This window comes from Octopus sinensis, linkage group LG27 (genome assembly GCF_006345805.1).
Source record: "Octopus sinensis linkage group LG27, ASM634580v1, whole genome shotgun sequence".
NCBI lineage: Eukaryota > Metazoa > Mollusca > Cephalopoda > Octopoda > Octopodidae > Octopus > Octopus sinensis.
Window position 1 is genome coordinate 19,060,892 of NC_043023.1, and position 22,929 is coordinate 19,083,820.

Consider the following 22,929-nt stretch of genomic DNA (forward strand, 5'->3'; position numbering starts at 1 on the left):
ATAATAAGAATTTGGAACCATTCAAATTAATAAATGGGCAAGCTACCATAATCCCCATCATCTTGGCTACATCGACCAAACATTGAATCATGTCAGTTGCTGGTTCTGGAATTGGCAACTAGTTTCCTGCTTTTCATTTTAGAATCTTTGTTACGTTTTAGAATCATTTTAGAATCTTTGTTACGTATTTTAGTTAATTTTTGCTTATTTATAGTTCATCAAAATGGAATTTCAAGTTAAGAAAAAGAAGCATTTTCGACACCTTTTTGCTTTTAATCAAGGGTCTAGGGGCTGCAAAAGCGGCTCACGACATTTGCACTCAACAGAGCTATTCAAGAGAAAAGACCTAATCAGCAGCCTGGAGTTCTCCTGTACGACAATGCCTGCCCTCATATCGCCAATACGACCAAGGAAGCCATTCAAACGCATGGCTGGGAAGTGCAGCCATATCTGAAGTACTCTCCTTATTTGGCAACAACAGATTTGAGAGTGTTATAACAGTGAATATTCCATCAAATAATGTTTGATAAAAGGGCAAGCTATTGCAATTCTCACCAACTCAGTTACATCCATTCTAAGGGCTGAGGGGCTCTTCTAAGGAGGGTCGATGAGCCAGGACTAGTGAGACTTTGACACTGTACAAGGAGATAACTACATTAAACATTTTGATAAAAGGGCAAGCTATTGCAATTCTCACCAACTCAGTTACATCCATTCTAAGGGCTGAGGGGCTCTTCTAAGGAGGGTAGATGAGCCAGGACTAGTGAGACTTTGACACTGTACAAGGAGATAACTACATTAAACATTTTAATAAATGGGCAAGCTATTGCAATTCTCACCAACTCAGTCACATCCATTCTAAGGGCTTAGGGGCCTTTCTAAGGAGGGTAGATGAGCCAGGACTAGTGAGCCTTTAGACACAATAATAAGAATTTGGTACCATTCAAATTAATAAATGGGCAAGCTACCATAATCCCCATCATCTTGGCTACATCGACCAAACATTGAATCATGTCAGTTGCCGGTTCTGGAATTGGCAACTAGTTTCCTGCTTTTCATTTTAGAATCTTTGTTACGTTTTAGAATCATTTTAGAATCTTTGTTACGTATTTTAGTTAACTTTTGCTTATTTGTAGTTCATCAAAATGGAATTTCAAGTTAAGAAAAAGAAGCATTTTCGACACCGTTTTGCTTGTAATCAAGGGTCTAGGGGCTGCAAAAGCTGCTCACGACATTTGCACTAAACACAGCTATTCAAGGGAAAAGACCTAATCAGCAGCCTGGTTTTCTCCTGTACAATGCCTGCCCTCATATCGCCAATACGACCAAGGAAGCCATTCAAATGCATGGCTGGGAAGTGCAGCCACATCCGCAGTACTCCCCTTATTTGGCAACAACAGATTTCCACTGCTTTCGATTTCTTTCAAATGATATACGCGGAGTTTCAGTCAATATCGATGCAGAATTGAGATCTTGGTTGCATCAATTTCCAAGTCAAAATTGGGGTGATTTCTACCAACGAGGTATTGAAAATCTTGAACAAGGGTGAATACATTGATTAGTTTTTTTTTATTAAACCATTTCAAAAATTTTATTGTGCTGCTGAAAGGTACCAATGGAGCTAAAGAAGTCAGTATAATGATCCTTAGAACAAAGATTTTGAATTGTGTCACTGTGGTTATTCCATATCAGACTTTAATGATTTCTTCACAATGTAACATGTTCCTTCCATATTTTTTCCATCAAGGAATACCTTTGAGCAGTGGTTCTCAACAAAGATCCACATGACCCTTCAGGGACCAAGAGGACACAAGACATTACAAATTATATGCAAGATGTCTATACTTCGAAAAGGAAAAGATAGAAAAATGTCTTGCCCAGATATGGAAAGGTGTGACACACATTGCGAGGGGCAAGCCATATTTTATTTTAAAATTTTATTTTTAAAAATGGCAGGAACTTAGTTGCCAACGCAATATTTTAGTTTGTTTCTATTTTCTAGCATCTCTCATTGCACAGAAATGGAGGTTACGACCAGACTGGTGCAGTGAAAACTGCTTTTACAAACATGGAATAAAACCATCAAATGTTTTTCAAAAAGAAAGAGAAGTGAAATATAGACAAGCAACAACTGGCAAGTGTGGTTCTATTCTCTATCATGTATGTAATCTTCCCCTATGTAGTTTGATAAGATTATAAAGGAAACTGAGGAAGGTGACAAATTCTATGACAGGATTACTAACACAGAGGTTTTGGACCGTGCCAACATGTACAGCATGCAAACATCACTCTGTGAGAGGCGTCTTCGGTGGCTAGGCCATGTCAGCCGAATGGATACAGGATGGATTCCAAAGGACCTACTGTACGGACAGCTAGCGGAAGGCTCCAGAACAACGGGACACCCCAAACTGCGCTTCAAGGATATCTGCACGAAGAACCTGAAGCTTATGCCGTGACAGCAGAGAACCTGAGGACCACCACGGCCAAACTAAAGAGAACCAGGCGAAAGGAGCAGCAACCACAGCTCTCGTCCCCTTTCACTTGCACCAGATGTGGTAGGGACTGCCATCCAATGATTGGTCTGCACAGCTACACCAAGAAGTGCAGATAAACCTACCACCATTTCTCAGCTACACCATCGTCTCTCGAGACGGACGGATGCCGTAGATAGATATGAAGGAATTTCTCAAAAGAGGAAAAAAAAATCCAGATAAAGCCAGTTGTTCTTTGTATTGGCTACTAAATGGTGAATAATAAAATCACAAAAATTGACCAGGGTGACATTGAAGATATGGAATGGGGTAGATTTATAATCCTGAGATTTTATGTTTGGTGGAATAAAGCCAACCAGTAAATGTTGCTTTGATCAGAAGCATCACAAAGCAACTTAATTCAACCCCATTCAAAAGTACAGCAAACTTGGCTTGGTTATTATACATCAGAAGACCCACCAGAAATGGTCCTTATCAATGTAGCGTTCAAGACACAAGGCAATAACTTTCCGGACAACCCAACAGATTGGTGAGCGTGGTTGTATTCTATTATTTATGAATTCTTCCAGCAAGGAGTTTGGAAACGAAATCGAAGCAGGTGACTTCAATTACATCATAAAGTTTATCCAAAACAACCCAGATAAAGATTTTGCTTGCATTTTAATGATATCAAGGTAATCCTGACCTTGAATATGTTGTAAAACTTAACAAAAAGCATCCAGACACAATTTCTTCCATATCTGGTCTTTGCAGAGTAACCCTGCAAGCAAGTTGGTAAGTTTATAAAGGAAATTGAAGCAGGTGACTACAATTACATCAAAACAATTATTAAAAGAAATCCAGATAAAGTAAAATGCTCTTTGGATAATAATAACCTGAATGAAATAAAACGTGACATTAAAAGTGTTAAAAAATTTAACAAACGGTATCCAGGTACCGTTGGTTTCATATCGGGTCACTGCGATCTAAAATGTTGATGAAGTGATATCAAAAACTTCATGAAGATAAATTCAGATAAGTTGTTCTGTAAACTACCACTGCAAATTGTGGCCATGTCACAGGTCACTGAAATCAGGAGATCAGCTGGTCTAAGTAAACTGCAGGACACCCTCATTAGCTAGATGAAGGAAGCCACTTGGCCCTGTGCTGAGTTTAGCATTGGAGAGACCAACAAGGACAGCCATCAAGTGGATAGGTCAAATGTAGGATTATAGTGAGATAATTTCCATGTTTCTGTGACCTGAACAACTATAACTGTGGTGCATGAGATCATAGGAGGACCCTCCATGCTAGGAAGCTCTAAGAACCAATTCTACTATATGGCTCAGAAACCTGGACGTTATCAAAGAAGCTTGAGAGGCGGTTGGATGGAACCTACACTCGCCTCCTTATGAGAGCTCAAAATCTCCTGTGGAAGCGCCATCCAACCAAAATACAAATATATGGGAAACTACCACCTGTGTCATCTCTTGTGAAAAGTAGAAGAGTCCAGTTTGCTGGACATTGTTGTAGAGCTGAAAACGAGGCAATTTCTACTTGTCTCCTCTGGAAGCCATCTACTCGCGATACCAGAGGGCGCATACTCTCCTACCCTGATGTAATCTCCAGGGATACAGGCATCCAGCAGCAGGACCGCCGTAATGCTATGATGGACCGTGAAGTCTGGCGTAGCATGGTAAATTCCATTGTCTTGACCACGGTCGAACAATGATGATGAAGTTCTAAGAATACGAACCAGTCAAAACGGAGTTTGTGTAGGGTCAATGTCCCTAAATGACCCTAAAAGTTATCTGAGTGGCGTGCACAAGTTGCTGGTGGCCCTCTCATGCCAGGCAGGTCAAAGGACAGGGGCCAGACTAATATGGACAACTTCCTCTTCCCACAGGTAAAAATAGGTTGGCACAGGACCAACACACCTGAAAGACCTTTTAATTTTAACTGACCATATCTATACATATGGTGAGGAGAGTCAGAGTAGCATTTGTTGTTTGTTCCTTCTTGAGCCATGTCTGGCTCATAAGGGCCGGTTTCTTGGCGTATAGGTTCCCCACCTGGACGGGACGCCGACCTGTCGCAGGTGAACTGCAAGATGCAGGTGGAAAGAGTGAGAAAATGTTGTGGTGAAAGAGTCAGCAGAAGTTTCGCCATTACCTTCTGCTGGAGCCACATGGAGCTTTGGTATTTCGCTCATAAACACACTCATCGTCCGGTCTGTGATTCAAACTCGCGATCCCTCGACCGCGAGTCTACCGCTCTAACCACTAGGCCATGTGCCTCCACACCAGAGTAGCACTGGAGCAAGCTCATGGTTTATGCTTGGCATTGAATTAGAGACTTATGCTTTGGTTAGGTGAGGTACAGGCAACTGCAGAAGGAAGGAGAAAACGTCAGAATTTCTAAGATTTCTGCAGACAAAGTGTAACAACAGAACTTCATACTCACAGACAGAAAGCTTTCCATTTCCAAAAAATAACAGCTGCTTGCAGACATTTGGTGAGTAGAAGCAGTAGGGGGTCAGGGAAACCCTGACTAATAGAAATACCACACCAGGTGAGGTACATGAAGGCACTGGGATATCTTCTGCCTAGAGCTCTGAATGTCAAAGTGAAGAAATTTCTGTGAGACGATTTGTAATTTCTAACTTTTTGCTAATGCAATGCCGAGTTCTTTACTCTTCTACTTGTTTCAGTCATTTGACTGCGGCCATGCTGGAGCACCGCCTTTAGTCGAGTAAATCGACCCTGGGACTTATTCTTTTGTAAGCCCAGTACTTATTCTATCGGTCTCTTTTGCCGAACCGCTAAGTGACGGGGATGTAAAGACACTAGCATCGGTTGTCAAGCAATGCTAGGGGGACAAACACACACACACACATATATATATATATATATATATATATATATATATATATACATATATACGACGGGCTTCTTTCAGTTTCCGTCTACCAAATCCACTCACAAGGCATTGGTCAGCCCGAGGCTATAGTAGAAGACTCTTGCCCAAGGTGCTGTGCAGTGGGACTGAACCCGGAACCATGTGGTTGGTAAGCAAGCTACTTACCACACAGCCACTCCTGCACCTATAAAAATAAAAACCTAATAAAAATCATAGTGGTTGGCCAGATATAGAGATAATTGGTGATCACTGACAGACTTATGTGCTGCTCAAAGGTACCGATGGGGCTAAAGAAGGCAGTATAATGATCCTTAGAACAAAGATTTTGAATTGTGTCACTGTGGTTATTCCATATCAGACTTTAATGATTTCTTCACAATGTAACATGTTCCTTCCATATTTTTTCCATCAAGGAATAACTTTGAGCAGTGGTTCTCAACAAAGATCCACATGACTGTTCAGGGACCAAGAGGACACAAGACATTACAAATTATATGCAAGATATCTATACTTTGAAAAGGAAAAGATAGAAAAATGTCTTGCCCCGATATGGAAAGGTGTGACATACATTGCGGGGGGCAAGCCATATGGCATCGTTGAGGTGTGTTTTGCTACAGAGGAAATGGCCCGCGGATACTCTGTGAGCCCCTTGAAAATGAAAGTGGTGCTTCTGCCAGCCTACAGGGGCAGGCGTACTTCCCGTGTAAATGTAACAGCAGTACCACCAGAAGTGATAACCGCCCTGTTGTTTAACAGGGTGGACAAGTTGTTTGATAAGATTATAAAGAAAATTGAAGCAGGTGACTTCAATTACATCAAAAGGTTTATCCAAAACAATCCAGAGAAAGTAAGATGTTCTAATACCATCACGGAAATTAATGCTAACCTTGAATATGTTGTAAAACTTAACAAAAAGCATCCAGACACAATTTCTTCCATATCTGGTCTTTGCAGAGTAACCCTGCAAGCAAGTTGGTAAGATTATAAATAAAACTGAAGCAGGTGACTACAATTACATCAAAACAATTATTAAAAGAAATCCAGATAAAGTAAAATGCTCTTTGGATAATAATAACCTGAATGAAATAAAACGTGACATTAAAAGTGTTAAAAAATTTAACAAACGGTATCCAGGTACCGTTGGTTTCATATCGGGTCACTGCGATCTAAAATGTTGATGAAGTGATATCACAAACATCATGAAGATAAATTCAGATAAGTTGTTCTGTAAACTGTCACTGCAAATTGTGGCCATGTCACAGGTCACTGAAATCATGAGATCAGCTGGACTTGCAGAAAATTCACACACAGATGGAGCTACTAGATGAGGTGAAGCTGTGAGTGGTGGTAGAGGTAAGAGATCCCTTCTGCTACCACAGATGAAAGGGGCACATAAAGGTGAACTGTCGCCTTCTTAATAGCCAGTGTTGTGACCGAAGGGGGTCCCCGATAGAGTTTTTATGAGGCTTTTGTAAGGTTTCACAATAATCTAGTAAGTGATAAGATATCTGGCAACCCTCAGTTAGGACCCAGTGATAACAGTTAGGAAGGAGTTTAGTATGTGTACATGTGTGCGCATGTGAATATGTATCCACCCTTCAAAAAACCCTTACAAAAACACACACTGGCACGTTTTTTTAAGGGTTTTTTGAAGGGTGGATATTAACCCTTTTGTTACCAAATTTCTGTTGAAATACACACTGTTTCAATGAATTTAAAAAAATAATCAAAAAGGTGTTAAATACTCTTTTACTTGTTTCAGTCATTTGACTATGGCCATGCTGGAGCACTGCCTTGAAAAGAAACAATGTGTGACGCTTAGGTTTCCCAAGCGGTCACCCATCTAAGTACTGACTAGGATCGACGTTGCTTAACTTCGGTGATCGGACGAGAACCGGTGCTTTCAACGTGATATGGCCGCTTTCCATGCTAGCATGGGTTGGACGATTTTGACTGAAGGCTGGCGAACCAGATGGCTGCATAAGGCTTCAATCTTGATCTAAAAAAATTGCAGTACAATGTAATAGAATAAGAGTGAGGAAAGGAAGGGAGAAAGAAAAATAAACCCCAGACCCTTTCCTCATACACAATTACTTTTATAAAATCATATACAAATCCCATAAACATACATCTCGACACATGACCATATATTGTTTATAACCATCACCATACAGTTCTTGCATGGGCCAGATAGAATTAGTGAAGGCAGATTTTCTACCACAAAGCTTATCTTTTACTGGTTTCAGTCAGTCAGACTGCAGCCATGCTGGAGCACCTTGAGTTTTTATTTGAACAAAAACCCAGTACTTTTATTTTTATTATGGGGAAGCACTCCGTCGGCTACGACGATGAGGGTTCCAGTTAATCCGAATCAATGGAACAGCCTGCTCGTGAAATTAACGTGTAAGTGGCTGAGCACTCCACAGACACGTGCACCCTTAACGTAGTTCTCGGGGATATTCAGCATGACACAGAGAGTGACAAGGCCGGCCCCTTGAAATACAGGTACAACAGAAACAGGAAATAAGAGTGAGAGAAAGTTGTGGTGAAAGAGTACAGCAGGGATCACCACCATCCCCTGCCGGAGCCTCGTGGAGCTTTAGGTGTTTTCGCTCAATAAACACTCACAACGCCCGGTCTGGGAATCGAAACCATGATCCTATAACCGCGAGTCCGCTGCCCTAACCACTGGGCCATTGCGCCTCCACATTTTTATTATAAAATGATGCAAGAACTGTACACATACACACAAAGGTAGACGGTGAGGTTACTAGCCTCTGGCCAACTTCACAAAGCATTGCCTCCTCATTTACTGCCCCAAGTCTCCAAAATCCTGGAGTTTGAATAGGAGAAAACATGCACAAAGTATTAGGCTGTTAAGGAAGTAGACAAAACTTTTGGAATGTGGAGGGAACAAAAGTGCAATTTGAAATCAGGCTGTTTGGTCTTACATGTTAGACAGGACTACCTGCTCCCTTCTGGAAGGTCCCATTATCACACAGAAAGATAGCTATTGGCACTTTGGTCGACAGCAGGTGGAGTAATTTGGCCGAGGAAATCTTTCAGGGTCAGAAAGAACGAGTCACTGGAAGTTTCTGAAATGACAAGAATATAATATTAAATAATAATAATAATAATGATCGTTTCTATTATAAGCACAAGGGCTGAAATTTGAGAGAAGGGGACAGTCAATTACATCAACCCCACCGGTATTCAACAGGTAATATTTTACTGACCCCCAAAAGGATGAAAGACAAAGTCAACCCTGGTGGAATTTGAACTCAGAATACCAAGACAGACAAAATGCTAAACATTTCCCTTGGAATTAACAATTCTTATTTCTTTATTGCCCACAAGGGGCTAAACACAGAGGGGACAAACAAGGACAGACAAACGGATTAAGTCGATTACATCGACCCCAGTGCGTAACTGGTACTTAATTTATCGACCCCGAAAGGATGAAAGGCAAAGTCGACCTCGGCGGAATTTGAACTCAGAACATAGCGGCAGACGAAACACCTATTTCTTTACTATCCACAAGGGGCTAAACACAGAGGGGACAAACAAGGACAAACGGATTAAGTCGATTACATCGACCCCAGTGCGTAACTGGTACTTATTTAATCGACCCCGAAAGGATGAAAGGTACAGCCCCCTAAACTTGCAATAAGCAACATTTATTAAACATTATTACTGTTATTTCTTTATTTTCTGCAAACAAATGCACAAAATGCTACACGTTTGCATTATGTTATATATAAAGGACGTTACCGTATAGTTTTACAAACCAAGGACTTTATATAGACCTCCTTGACTGAAGTTAGAGAAGGGGTGCGTATTATACACAAGGTTTAGGCTTTTCAGAGGTACAGCCCCCTAAAAATCCCCTGCTTATTATACTCAAGGGTGGACTATACTCGAGGATTTACGGTAAATTTGGTGTTTACCTTTCCATAGCTTAGCAAGAGAGACTGACAGAATAAGTACTAGGCTTCGACTGAAACCCATCAAAGCAGTGCTCCAGCACGGTCACAGTTAAATGAGTCAAACAAATTGAATATCCACTTACTCAGCGTGGTGTCATGGCCTGTTTCACTGTGTCCAAGTCTTCGAGCTGCAGCGTGGTGGCACGAATGATCTCAAAAGTTTCCATCATCTGTCAATGCAAAGGGTAAGTTTAGAATTAACACAAAACACATCTACCCCTCCAGCACCACCACCACCACCACCACCACTCGACAACCGGTGTTGGGGTGTTTATATCCCCGTAGCTATGTTTCAGCAAAATAGAGTGATACAGTAAGCAGCAGAACATTTAGGCCATAGGTTCTCAAAGTGGGTGCTACCCCGCTGCCCCTGGTGGGTGCTGGTGCCTAAGGGGGCAGCAGAGAAAAAGGAGTTGGGAGGAAGGCAGTGGATTAGGGGATGCTGTGTATTTATTATAAAATTATTAGGATCTTTTCGGTTTGAACAGCAGTTTTTTCTAACGGTGTCATATGAAATTGTCACCCATAATTATGACCCTAGAATCGATCTATTGCATTTCAATGTTTTAGTGTTAGTGGTGGGGGGAAGGGTATCTTTTTTTTCTTTACAAATGTAAATAAACCCAATCTGTTTCTTAAACGAGGGACATATTCATACGGCACAGAATGTTTTTTACCTCAATAGACGTCACTGATTGGTTGAAATTGAAGATAAAAAACAGCAAATATCTTACAAACTATAGAATTTTCTCAATAAGGCCAAGAGAAAAAGATGTTTTATAAACACATTCTACCAGTATATGAAGTTTAAAAGTGTTTAGTTACGTGGAAATTATTTTAAATAAACTGCCGGTCAAACCGGAAAGATCCTATTTCTTAAACGAGGGACATATTCATATGGCACAGAATGTTTTTTTACCTCAACAGACGTGATTGATTGGTTGAAATTGCAGAAAATTGAAAAAAAAAACAACAAATATCTTACAAACTATAGAATTTTCTCAATAAAGCCAAGAGAAAAAGATGTTTTATAAACACATTCTACCAGTATACGAAGTTTAAACGTGTTTAGTTACGTGGAAATTATGTAAAAAACTGCCGGTCAAACGGAAAAGATCCAGTTTAGAATTAACAACACAAAATACATCTGCACCCCTCCAGCACCACCATTACCACACCACCACCAAACAACCACTGCCCCTGCTCTCAACTGAGTGCATAAGACAGCTTAGTATGTAGTCACTCAACCTGCTAGAAATAACAGCTAAACATTCCTCAAATCACACACGACTGCCTTACAAACTGACACATTGGATTTTGTGGTATTGGGTCCTTTGCATGGAGAGACAAGACAGGATAGTCATGGCTGGAAATCCTTTAACCCTTTAGCATTCAGATTTTTTCTATCAAATTAATACTTATTCACCCACGCTCTTTACTCTTTACTCTTTTACTTGTTTCAGTCATTTGACTGCGACCATGCTGGAGCATCGCCTTTAGTCGAGCAAATCGACCCCAGGACTTATTCTTTGTAAGCCCAGTACTTATTCTATCGGTCTCTTTTGCCGAACCGCTAAGTAACGGGGGCGTAAACACACCAGCATCGGTTGTCAAGCAATGCTAGGGGGACAAACACAGACACACAAACACATACATGCATATATATATATATACATATATATGACAGGCTTCTTTCAGTTTCTGTCTACCAAATCCACTCACAAGGCTTTGGTCGGCCCGAGGCTATAGTAGAAGACACTTGCCCAAGGTGCCACGCAGTGGGACTGAACCCCTGGATGGAAGGAAAGACAACAGTATAAAAACCTATGCAACAACTATAGCCACTAAAACTAACAACAGCAAGATTACTCACCAATACAAAAGCATCCGTCTTGGTATACAACCGATCCAGGATGGTACCCAGTTCGGTCGGTGGAGTGTCGGGCACACGGCACCAGGAGACCTGTTCGTTGTCGTAACAGGTGTGGATCTTCTCCAGATGCTTCTTCATATTGGTGACCATCACATCGAGAGCTTGTGGCAAACTTCAGTCAGTTCCTCACTCGTGAACAGATTATAGACCTACCGGATGGAAGAAAAGACAACAGTATAAATACATACACAACAACTATAGCCCCTAAAACTAACTACTAGGAGTGGCTGTGTGGTAAGTAGCTTGCTTACCAACCACATGGTTCCGGGTTCAGTCTCACTGCGTAGCATCTTGCGCAAGTGCCTTCTATTATAGCCTCGGGCCAACCAAAGCCTTGTGAGTGGATTTGGTAGACGGAAACTGAAAGAAGCCCATCGTGTATGTGTGTATATATATATATATATATAGGCGCAGGAGTGGCTGTGTGGTAAGTAGCTTGCTAACCAACCACATGGTTCTGGGTTCAGTCCCACTGCGTGGCACCTTGGGCAAGTGTCTTCTACTATACCCTCAGGCTGACCAAAGCCTTGTGAGTGGATTTGGTAGATGGAAACTGAAAGAAGCCTGTCGTATATATATATATATATGGATGTGTGTGTATATGTTTGCGTGTCTGTTTGTACCCCACCCCCACAACATTGCTTGACAACCGATGCTGGTGTCTTTACATCCCCGTTACTTAGTGGTTCGGCGAAAGAGACAGATAGAATAAGTCCTAGGCTTACAAAAGAATAAGTTCTGGGGTCGATTTGCTCGACTAAAGGTGGTGCTCCAGCATGGCCACAGTCAAATGACTGAAGCAAGTAAAAGAGTATTATATAATATAGTCCTAGATAACTAGGCCTGAATAAAAGATGGGATGTTCACAACTGGAACATCTTTGATCACAGGCCAGTCTTAATCAGGCCTGACCCAGGGACAAACAACAACTATAGCCACTAATATTAATTACTATACTGTATATTAGTTAATGTAGTCCTAGATACACAGTGTCTGAATAAAAGACAGGATGGTCATAGCTGGATTAGCTTTGATCATTGGTCTGTCTGGATCAGGACTGACTGACCTGGGGCTAAACAATAATTGTAGCCCCTAATACAAACTACTATACATTAGATAATGTAGTCCTAGATACACTAGATCTGAATAAAAGATGGGATGGTCACAGCTGGAACATCTTTGATCATATGTCTGTCTTGATCATGACTGACCTTGGGCTGAGCAACAATAACTATAGCCACTAATACTAACTACTATACATTAGATAATGTAGTCCTAGATACACTATGCCTGAATAAAAGATGGGATGGTCATAGCTGGAACATCTTTGATCATAGGTTTGTCTTGATCATGACTGACCTTGGGCTAAACAACAATAACTATAGCCACTAATACTAACTACAATACATTAGATAATGTAGTCCTAGATACACTATGCCTGAATAAAAGATGGGATGGTCACAGCTGGAACATCTTTGATCATATGTCTGTCTTGATCAGGACTGACCTTGGGCTAAACAACAATAACTATAGCCACTAATACTAACTACTATACATTAGATAATGTAGTCCTAGATACACTATGCCTGAATAAAAGATGGGATGGTCACAGCTGGAACATCTTTGATCATAGGTCTGTCTGATCAGGACTGACCTTGGGCTAAACAACAATAACTATAGCCACTAATACTAACTACTATACATTAGATAATGTAGTCCTAGATACACTAGATCTGAATAAAAGATGGGATGGTCACAGCTGGAACAACTTTGATAATAGGTCTGTCTTGATCAGGACTGACCTTGGGCTAAACAACAATAACTATAGCCACTAAAACTAACTACTATACATTAGATAATGTAGTCCTAGATACACTAGATCTGAATAAAAGATGGGATGGTCACAGCTGGAACATCTTTGATCATAGGTCTGTCTTGATCAGGACTGACCTTGGGCTAAACAACAATAACTATAGCCACTAATACTAACTACTATACATTAGATAATGTAGTCCTAGATACACTAGATCTGAATAAAAGATGGGATGGTCACAGCTGGAACAACTTTGATCATAGGTCTGTCTTGATCAGGACTGACCTTGGGCTAAACAACAATAACTATAGCCACTAATACTAACTACTATACATTAGATAATGTAGTCCTAGATACACTAGATCTGAATAAAAGATGGGATGGTCACAGCTGGAACAACTTTGATCATAGGTCTGTCTTGATCAGGACTGACCTTGGGCTAAACAACAATAACTATAGCCACTAATACTAACTACTATACATTAGATAATGTAGTCCTAGATACACTAGATCTGAATAAAAGATGGGATGGTCACAGCTGGAACAACTTTGATCACAGGTCTGTCTTGATCAGGACTGACCTTGGGCTAAACAACAATAACTATAGCCACTAATACTAACTACTATACATTAGATAATGTAGTCCTAGATACACTAGATCTGAATAAAAGATGGATGGTCATAGCTGGAACATCTTTGATCATATGTCTGTCTGATCAGGACTGACCTTGGGCTAAACAACAATAACTATAGCCACTATACTAACTACTATACATTAAATAATGTAGTCCTAGATACACTAGATCTGAATAAAAGATGGGATGGTCACAGCTAGAACATCTTTGATCATATGTCTGTCTTGATCAGGACTGACCTTGGGCTAACAACAATAACTATAGCCACTAATACTAACTACTATACATTAGATAATGTTGTCTAGATACACGGTGCTGAATAAAAGATGGGATGGTCACAGCTGGAACATCTTTGATATGTCTGTCTTGATCAGGTGACCTTGGGCTAAACAACAATAACTATAGCACTAATACTAACTACTATACATTAGATAATGTAGTCCTAGATACACTAGATTCTGATAAAAGATGGGATGGTCACAGCTGGAACATTTTGATCATATGTCTGTCTTGATCAGGACTGACCTTGGGCTAAACAACAATAACTATAGCCACTAATACTAACTACTATACATTAGATAATGTAGTCCTAGATACACTAGATCTGAATAAAAGATGGGATGGTCACAGCTGGACACTTGATCATATGTCGTCTTGATCAGGACTGACCTTGGGCTAAACAACAATAACTATAGCCATGATACTACTACTATACATTAAATAATGTAGTCCTAGATACACTGTGCCTGAATAAAAGATGGGATGGTCACAGCTGGAACCTCTTTGATCATATGTCTGTCTTGATCAGGACTGACTTGGGCTAAACAACAATAACTATAGCCACTAATACTAACTACTATACATTAGATAATGTTAGTCCTAGATACACTATGCCTGAATAAAAGATGGATGGTCACAGCTGGAACATCTTTGATCATATGTTTGTTGATCAGGACTGACCTTGGGCTAAACAACAATAACTATAGCCACTAATACTAACTACTATACATTAGATAATGTAGTCCTAGATACACTATGCCTGAATAAAAGATGGGATGGTCACAGCTGGAACATCTTTGATCATATGTCTGTCTTGATCAGGACTGACCTTGGGCTAAACAACAATAACTATAGCCACTAATACTAACTACTATACATTAGATAATGTAGTCCTAGATACACTAGATCTGAATAAAAGATGGGATGGTCACAGCTGGAACATCTTTGATCATATGTCTGTCTTGATCAGGACTGACCTTGGGCTAAACAACAATAACTATAGCCACTAATACTAACTACTATACATTAGATAATGTAGTCCTAGATACACTAGATCTGAATAAAAGATGGGATGGTCACAGCTGGAACATCTTTGATCATAGGTCTGTCTTGATCAGGACTGACCTTGGGCTAAACAACAATAACTATAGCCACTAATACTAACTACTATACATTAGATAATGTAGTCCTAGATACACTAGGTCTGGATAAAAGATGGGATGGTCACAGCTGGAACATCTTTGATCATAGGTCTGTCTTGATCAGGACTGACCTTGGCTAAACAACAATACTATAGCCACTAATACTAACTACTATACATTAGATAATGTAGTCCTAGATACACTAGATCTGAATAAAAGATGGGATGGTCACAGCTGGAACATCTTTGATCATAGGTCTGTCTTGATCAGGACTGACTTGGGCTAAACAACAATAACTATAGCCACTAATACTAACTACTATACATTAATAATGTAGTCCTAGATACACTAGCTGAATAAAAGATGGGATGGTCACAGCTGGAACATCTTTGATCATATGTCTGTCTGATCAGGACTGACCTTGGGCTAAACAACAATAACTATAGCCACTAATACTAACTACTATACATAGATAATGTAGTCCTAGATACACTAGATCTGAATAAAAGATGGGATGGTCACAGCTGGAACAACTTGATCATAGGTCTGTCTTGATCAGGACTGACCTTGGGCTAAACAACATAACTATAGCCACTGATACTAACTACTATACATTAAATAATGTAGTCCTAGATACACTGTGCCTGAATAAAAGATGGGATGGTCACAGCTGGAACATCTTTGATCATATGTCTGTTGATCAGGACTGACCTGGGGCTAAACAACAATAACTATAGCCACTAATACTAACTACTATACATTAGATAATGTAGTCCTAGATACACTAGATCTGAATAAAAGATGGGATGGTCACAGCTGGAACAACTTTGATTATGTCTGTCTTGATCAGGACTGACCTGGGGCTAAACAACAATAACTATAGCCACTAATACTAACTACTATACATTAGATAATGTAGTCCTAGATACACTGTCTGAATAAAAGATGGGATGGTCACAGCTGGAACATCTTTGATCATAGGTCTGTCTTGATCAGGACTGACCTTGGGCTAAAAACAATAACTATAGCCACTAATACTAACTACTATACATTAGATAATGTAGTCCTAGATACACTAGATGAATAAAAGATGGGATGGTCACAGCTGGGACATCTTTGATCATAGGTCTGTCTTGATCAGGACTGACCTGGGGCTAAACAACAATAACTATAGCCACTAATACTAACTACTATACATTAGATAATGTAGTCCTAGATACACTAGATCTGAATAAAAGATGGGATGGTCACAGCTGGAACACTCTTTGATCATATGTCTGTCTTGATCAGGACTGACCTGGGGCTAAACAACAATAACTATAGCCACTAATACTAACTACTATACATTAGATAATGTAGTCCTAGATACACTAGATCTGAATAAAAGATGGGATGGTCACAGCTGGAACATCTTTGATCATAGGTCTGTCTTGATCAGGACTGACCTGGGGCTAAACAACAATAACTATAGCCACTAATACTAACTACTATACATTAGATAATGTAGTCCTAGATACACTGTGCCTGAATAAAAGATGGGATGGTCACAGCTGGAACATCTTTGATCATATGTCTGTCTTGATCAGGACTGACCTGGGGCTAAACAACAATAACTATAGCCACTAATACTAACTACTATACATTAGATAATGTAGTCCTAGATACACTAGATCTGAATAAAAGATGGGATGGTCACAGCTGGAACATCTTTGATCATATGTCTGTCTTGATCAGGACTGACCTGGGGCTAAACAACAATAACTATAGCCACTAATACTAACTACTATACATTAGATAATGTAGTCCTAGATACACTAGATCTGAATAAAAGATGGGATGGTCACAGCTGGAACATCTTTGATCATAGGTCTGTCTTGATCAGGACTGACCTGGGGCTAAACAACAATAACTATAGCCACTAATACTAACTACTATACATTAGATAATGTAGTCCTAGATACACTGTGCCTGAATAAAAGATGGGATGGTCACAGCTGGAACATCTTTGATCATATGTCTGTCTTGATCAGGACTGACCTGGGGCTAAACAACAATAACTATAGCCACTAATACTAACTACTATACATTAGATAATGTAGTCCTAGATACACTAGACCTGAATAAAAGATGGGATGGTCACAGCTGGAACATCTTTGATCATAGGTCTGTCTTGATCAGGACTGACCTAGGGCTAAAAACAATAACTATAGCCACTAATACTAACTACTATACATTAGATAATGTAGTCCTAGATACACTATGCCTGAATAAAAGATGGGATGGTCACAGCTGGAACATCTTTGATCATATGTCTGTCTTGATCAGGACTGACCTGGGGCTAAACAACAATAACTATAGCCACTAATACTAACTACTATACATTAGATAATGTAGTCCTAGATACACTGTGCCTGAATAAAAGATGGGATGGTCACAGCTGGAACATCTTTGATCATATGTCTGTCTTGATCAGGACTGACCTGGGGCTAAACAACAATAACTATAGCCACTGATACTAACTACTATACATAGATAATGTAGTCCTAGATACACTGTGCCTGAATAAAAGATGGGATGGTCACAGCTGGAACATCTTTGATCATATGTCTGTCTTGATCAGGACTGACCTGGGGCTAAACAACAATAACTATAGCCACTGATACTAACTACTATACATTAGATAATGTAGTCCTAGATACACTAGACCTGAATAAAAGATGGGATGGTCACAGCTGGAACATCTTTGATCATAGGTCTGTCTTGATCAGGACTGACCTTGGGCTAAACAACAATAACTATAGCCACTAATACAAACTACTATACATTAGATAATGTAGTCCTAGATACACTGTGCCTGAATAAAAGATGGGATGGTCATAGCTGGAACATCTTTGATCATATGTCTGTCTTGATCAGGACTGACCTGGGGTTAAACAACAACAACTATAGCTACTAATACTAACTACTATACATTAGATAATGTAGTCCTAGATACACTATGCCTGAATAAAAGATGGGATGGTCATAGCTGGAACATCTTTGATCATATGTCTGTCTTGATCAGGACTGACCTGGGGTTAAACAACAACAACTATAGCTACTAATACTAACTACTATACATTAGATAATGTAGTCCTAGATACACTGTGCCTGAATAAAAGATGGGATGGTCACAGCTGGAACATCTTTGATCATAGGTCTGTCTTGATCAGGACTGACCTGGGGCTAAACAACAATAACTATAGCCACTAATACTAACTACTATATATTAAATAATGTAGTCCTAGATACACTGTGCCTGAATAAAAGATGGGATGGTCAGAGCTGGAACGTCTTTGATCATAGGTCTGTCTTGATCAGGACTGACCATGGGCTAAACAACAATAACTATAGCCACTAATACTAACTACTATACATTAGATAATGTAGTCCGAGATACACTCTTTACTCTTTCTCTCTTTTACTTGTTTCAGTCATTTGATTGTGGCCATGCTGGAGCACCGTCTTTTAGTCGAGCAAATCGACCTCAGGACTTATTCTTTGTAAGCCCAGTACTTATTCTATCGGTCTCTTTTTGCCGAACCACTAAGTAACGGGGACGTAAACATACGTTGTTGGGGGGACAAACACACACATACATACACATATATGACAGGCTTCTTTCAGTTTCCGTCTACCAAATCCACTCACAAGGCTTTGGTCGGCCCGAGGCTATAGTAGAAGACACTTGCCCAAGGTGCTAAGCAAGCTACTTACCACACAGCCACTCCTGCACCTATATATATACATATATATATACGACGGGCTTCTTTCAGTTTCCATCTACCAAATCCACTCACAAGGCTCTGGTCGGCCCGAGGCTATAGTAGAAGACACGCAGTGGGACTGAACCCGGAACCGTGTGGTCGGTAAGCAAATTACTTACCACACAGCCACTCCTGCGCCCATGTCTGAATAAAATAAATAATACGAAATAAGGGTAATGGGCGTATGCAATATTACAGGAGGTTTTTGTCCATTCACCATCAACCGTGAAACCTCTTAATCGTTTCACAAACAGGTTTGTTTTTTTTTCTTTATGAAGTCGAGAACTTGTTCTAACGATCTCTCGAAACGTTAATGTTACGGGTGTGTAAACACGAACACCTGCTGTTAAAGCGCTGGTGAGGCTACAGACTCAGTCATGTCCTACTTAAACGTGGGAAATAATTTGCGCCAAGAAAAAGTAAAATATATACAAAATATAAGTTACAATGATCCATTCTTGTTACTTTTTTCTTGGTTATATATATATATATATATATCATCATCATCGTTTAACGTCCGCTTTCCATGCTTGCATGGGTTGGACGGTTCAACTGGGGTCTGGGGAGCCCGAAGGCTGCACCAGGCCAGTCAGATGTGGCAGTGTTTCTACAGCTGGATGCCCTTCCTAACGCCAACCACTCCGAGAGTGTAGTGGGTGATTTTATGTGCCACCGACACAGGTGCCAGACGAGGCTGGCGAACGGCCACGCTCGGATGGTGTTTTTTATGTGCCACCGACACAGGTGCCAGACGAGGCTGGCAGACGGCCACGCTCGGATGGTGTTTTTTATGTGCCACCGACACAGGTGCCAGATGAGGCTGGCGAACGGCCACGATCGGATGGTGTTTGTTACGTGCCCACAGCACGGAGGCCAGTCGATGCGGTACTGGCTACGGCCACGTTCGGATGGTTTTCTTGTGTGCCACCGGCACTGGTACCACAAAAATACAAATTCCATTGATGTTCATCTATTTTGATTTGTTATATATATATATATATATATATATATATATATATAGATAGATATCAAATGTGAGGATAAAATTCTTTTCGAAAAAAAAAAATTTTCTCGAAAACAATTTCATCAATGGCCAGCATATTAAAAAATACCTTTAACGGTTAAATTTAAATAATTCAGAAATGAGGACAAGGGAAAAAATGGGCTGGAGTATTTCTATTTTGGATGTATTTGGGGTACTTTTAGTTGTGCCCATGACTTAGTGTTTGCTTCTTCCATGGGTATGAGTAAGTATCTCATTTATTTCTTTTGCCACATGTATCACTGACGATGAGGGAGCTCTTAGTAGCTAACTCTGAAATCGGTCCGATATGGTAATAATGGAATTTTTTAGAAATTTCTGTCGACCTTTATTCGAGTAGCGTGCGTATTATGAAAAAATTATATGGTTAATGGACAATATGTCCAATTTTTTGGCATATTTGGCATTAGAAATTTTTTCCCTTGCCCTCATGTATGTATGTATGTATGTATGTATGTGTGTGTGTGTGTGTGTGTGTGTATGTGTGTGTGTATGTATGTATGTATGTATGTATGTATGTATGTATGTATGTATGTTATCTTCAGATAAGGCCCTCATGCTTCCCGAAATCCGTCGAAACTACACCTGATTATATATACACTTTAGATGAGTTGTAGTGCACCTGAGCACTGTACACAATTATTATTATTATTATTATTATATTGAATTGAATAAGGGTAGAAATTGATATTAATCAATTAAAACCAGTGGCCCAGCATATTAAAGAAATCCGAAGATTAAAATATTTTTACATACAAAATTTAAAGGACTGACCACTAAAAGTGGACGGTCAATATGCTAGATATAGACGTCAAAATCGCTCTTTTCCACGAAGAATGTGTGGAACATATTCTTCGTGGAACACATTCGATCTCTCGAAACGTTAATGTTACGGGTGCGTAAAGACGAACACTTGCTGTTAACCCTTTTGATACCAACCTGGCTGAAACCACCTCTGGCTCTGTAGTACAAATGTCTTGTTTTCATAAGCTTTGAATTAAAATCTTCCACCAAACCTTAGTCACAATTTATGTTCCTAACACTAGCTTAATGATAACTAAGTTATTTTACTAAATTCTTTGTTATATTTAGAATTAATTGAAAGAAACACACAACATCTCAACAGAAAGATGGTAACAAAAGGGTTAAAATATATAATAGAGAAACAATTCTTAACCCCTTTGATACCGACCTGGCTGAAACCACCTCTGGCTCTGTAGTACAAATGTCTTGTTTCTATAAGTTTTGAATTAAAATCTTCCACCAAACCTTAGTCACAATTTGTTCCTAACACTAGCTTAATGATAACTAAGTTATTTTACTAAATTTTTTGTTATATTTAAAGTAATTGAAAGAAACACAGAGCATCTCAACAGAAATACAGTAACGAAAGGGAGCGGTGCTGAGGGACAGACACAGTCGTGTCCTACATTAACGTGGGAAATAATTTACGCTGATAAAAAGAAAATTATATACAAAATATAGGTTACAATAGACCGCACCCACTTCGGGATTTTTTCTTTTTTTTTACAGGAATCCACAGATTCCGAATCTGCATTTAAAGATTTTTAATCTCCCGCTTACGAATTACCAAAGAAGAAAAAATTTCAAAATTTAAATCCGTCCCAACAGGAAATCTGACAAGCTAGAAACAACAGCCAAATCGAAGATTAACTTTCTAAACACGAATTACCAAAAGAGATGAAATTGTTTTAATGTCATTTTGTGGCGATCCTTCGGTATAGGTACCGTAAGTGGCTTTGTTTACATTTCTGAAGATAACAGAAACCCTGGTGTGTGTGTGTGTGTGTGTGTGCGCAAAAACAAAAATCTAATTTTTACATACCTCTCTTTCAAAAGACCCCGACCACAACATGGGTACTATTTAGGAGTGGTCCCGGTGCGCGCACCCGCGCTAGCTAGTCGTGACTAGTAGATCCTACAACGACTACCTAGCAAAATAAATAAAACACAAAATAGATAATTTTTTTTATTTACAACGGATATTGTTCCTTAACAAATACGCTAAAAGACGAAAATACCATACAGACATATAAGGTGCAGGAGTGGCTGTGTAGTTAGTAGCTTGTTTACCAACCACATGGTTCCGGGTTCAGTCCCACTGCATGGCACCTTGGGCAAGTGTCTTCTACTATAGCCTCGGGCCGACCAAAGCCTTGTGAGTGGATTTGGTAGACGGAAACTGAAAGAAGCCCGTCGTATATATGTATATATATATATATGCGTGTGTGTGTTTGTGTGTCTGTGTTTGTCCCCCTATCATTGCTTGACAACCGATGCTGGTGTGTTTATGTGCCCGTTACTTAGTGGTTGGTCAAAAGAGACCGATAGAATACTGGGCTAACAAAAGTCCCGGGGTCGAGTTGCTCGATTAAAGGCGGTGCTCCAGCATGGCCGCAGTCAGATAACTGAAACATATTAAAAGATTAATATACATACACACACTTATATACGACGGATTTTTTAAAGTTTCCGTCTACCGAAACTCCTAAGGTGCTATGCAGTGATATTGAACCCGGAACTATGTGGTTTCACACCAGACAGCCACGCCTTCACCTTCCTATAAGTATATACACACACACATATGTACATATTGTAAAAATCCCCTTCAACGAGGAGAAAAGCAAACCTATGTGATCATCCCGATGCGAATATCAGTTGTAATATATATATATATTTATATATATATATATTATATATATATATATATATATATATATATATATATATATATATATGTATATATATATATATTTATATATATATATTTAAACTTAAATATATATAAACTGAAATATATTTAAACTTTTCGTTCCTTTCCTCTGCCTGCGTGGATTGTTTTCAAGTATTTTGGTTTTTCTGGGAGTCCCTTTTTAAAGCAG

At 39.6% G+C, this 22,929-nt stretch overlaps 1 long non-coding RNA gene and 1 pseudogene across 2 annotated transcripts in view; both read right to left on the minus strand.

Annotated features, from left to right (window-relative positions):
• Positions 1 to 7,196: 7,196 nt before the first annotated feature.
• On the minus strand, positions 7,197 to 7,315 carry LOC115225524 (annotated as a pseudogene).
• Positions 7,316 to 8,047: 732 nt separating this feature from the next.
• LOC115225389 overlaps positions 8,048 to 22,929 on the minus strand; it is an 18,210-nt gene continuing 3,328 nt past the window's right edge. Inside the window, exons 2-5 of one of the 2 annotated variants that reach the window (XR_005004017.1) lie at positions 21,873 to 21,978; positions 11,250 to 11,458; positions 9,460 to 9,546; positions 8,048 to 8,485 (exon numbers count right to left, since the gene is read on the minus strand). This is a non-coding gene — a long non-coding RNA (uncharacterized LOC115225389). The remainder of the gene's footprint in view (positions 8,486 to 9,459; positions 9,547 to 11,249; positions 11,459 to 21,872; positions 21,979 to 22,929) is intronic. The other variant, XR_003882931.2, reaches the window with a different exon arrangement.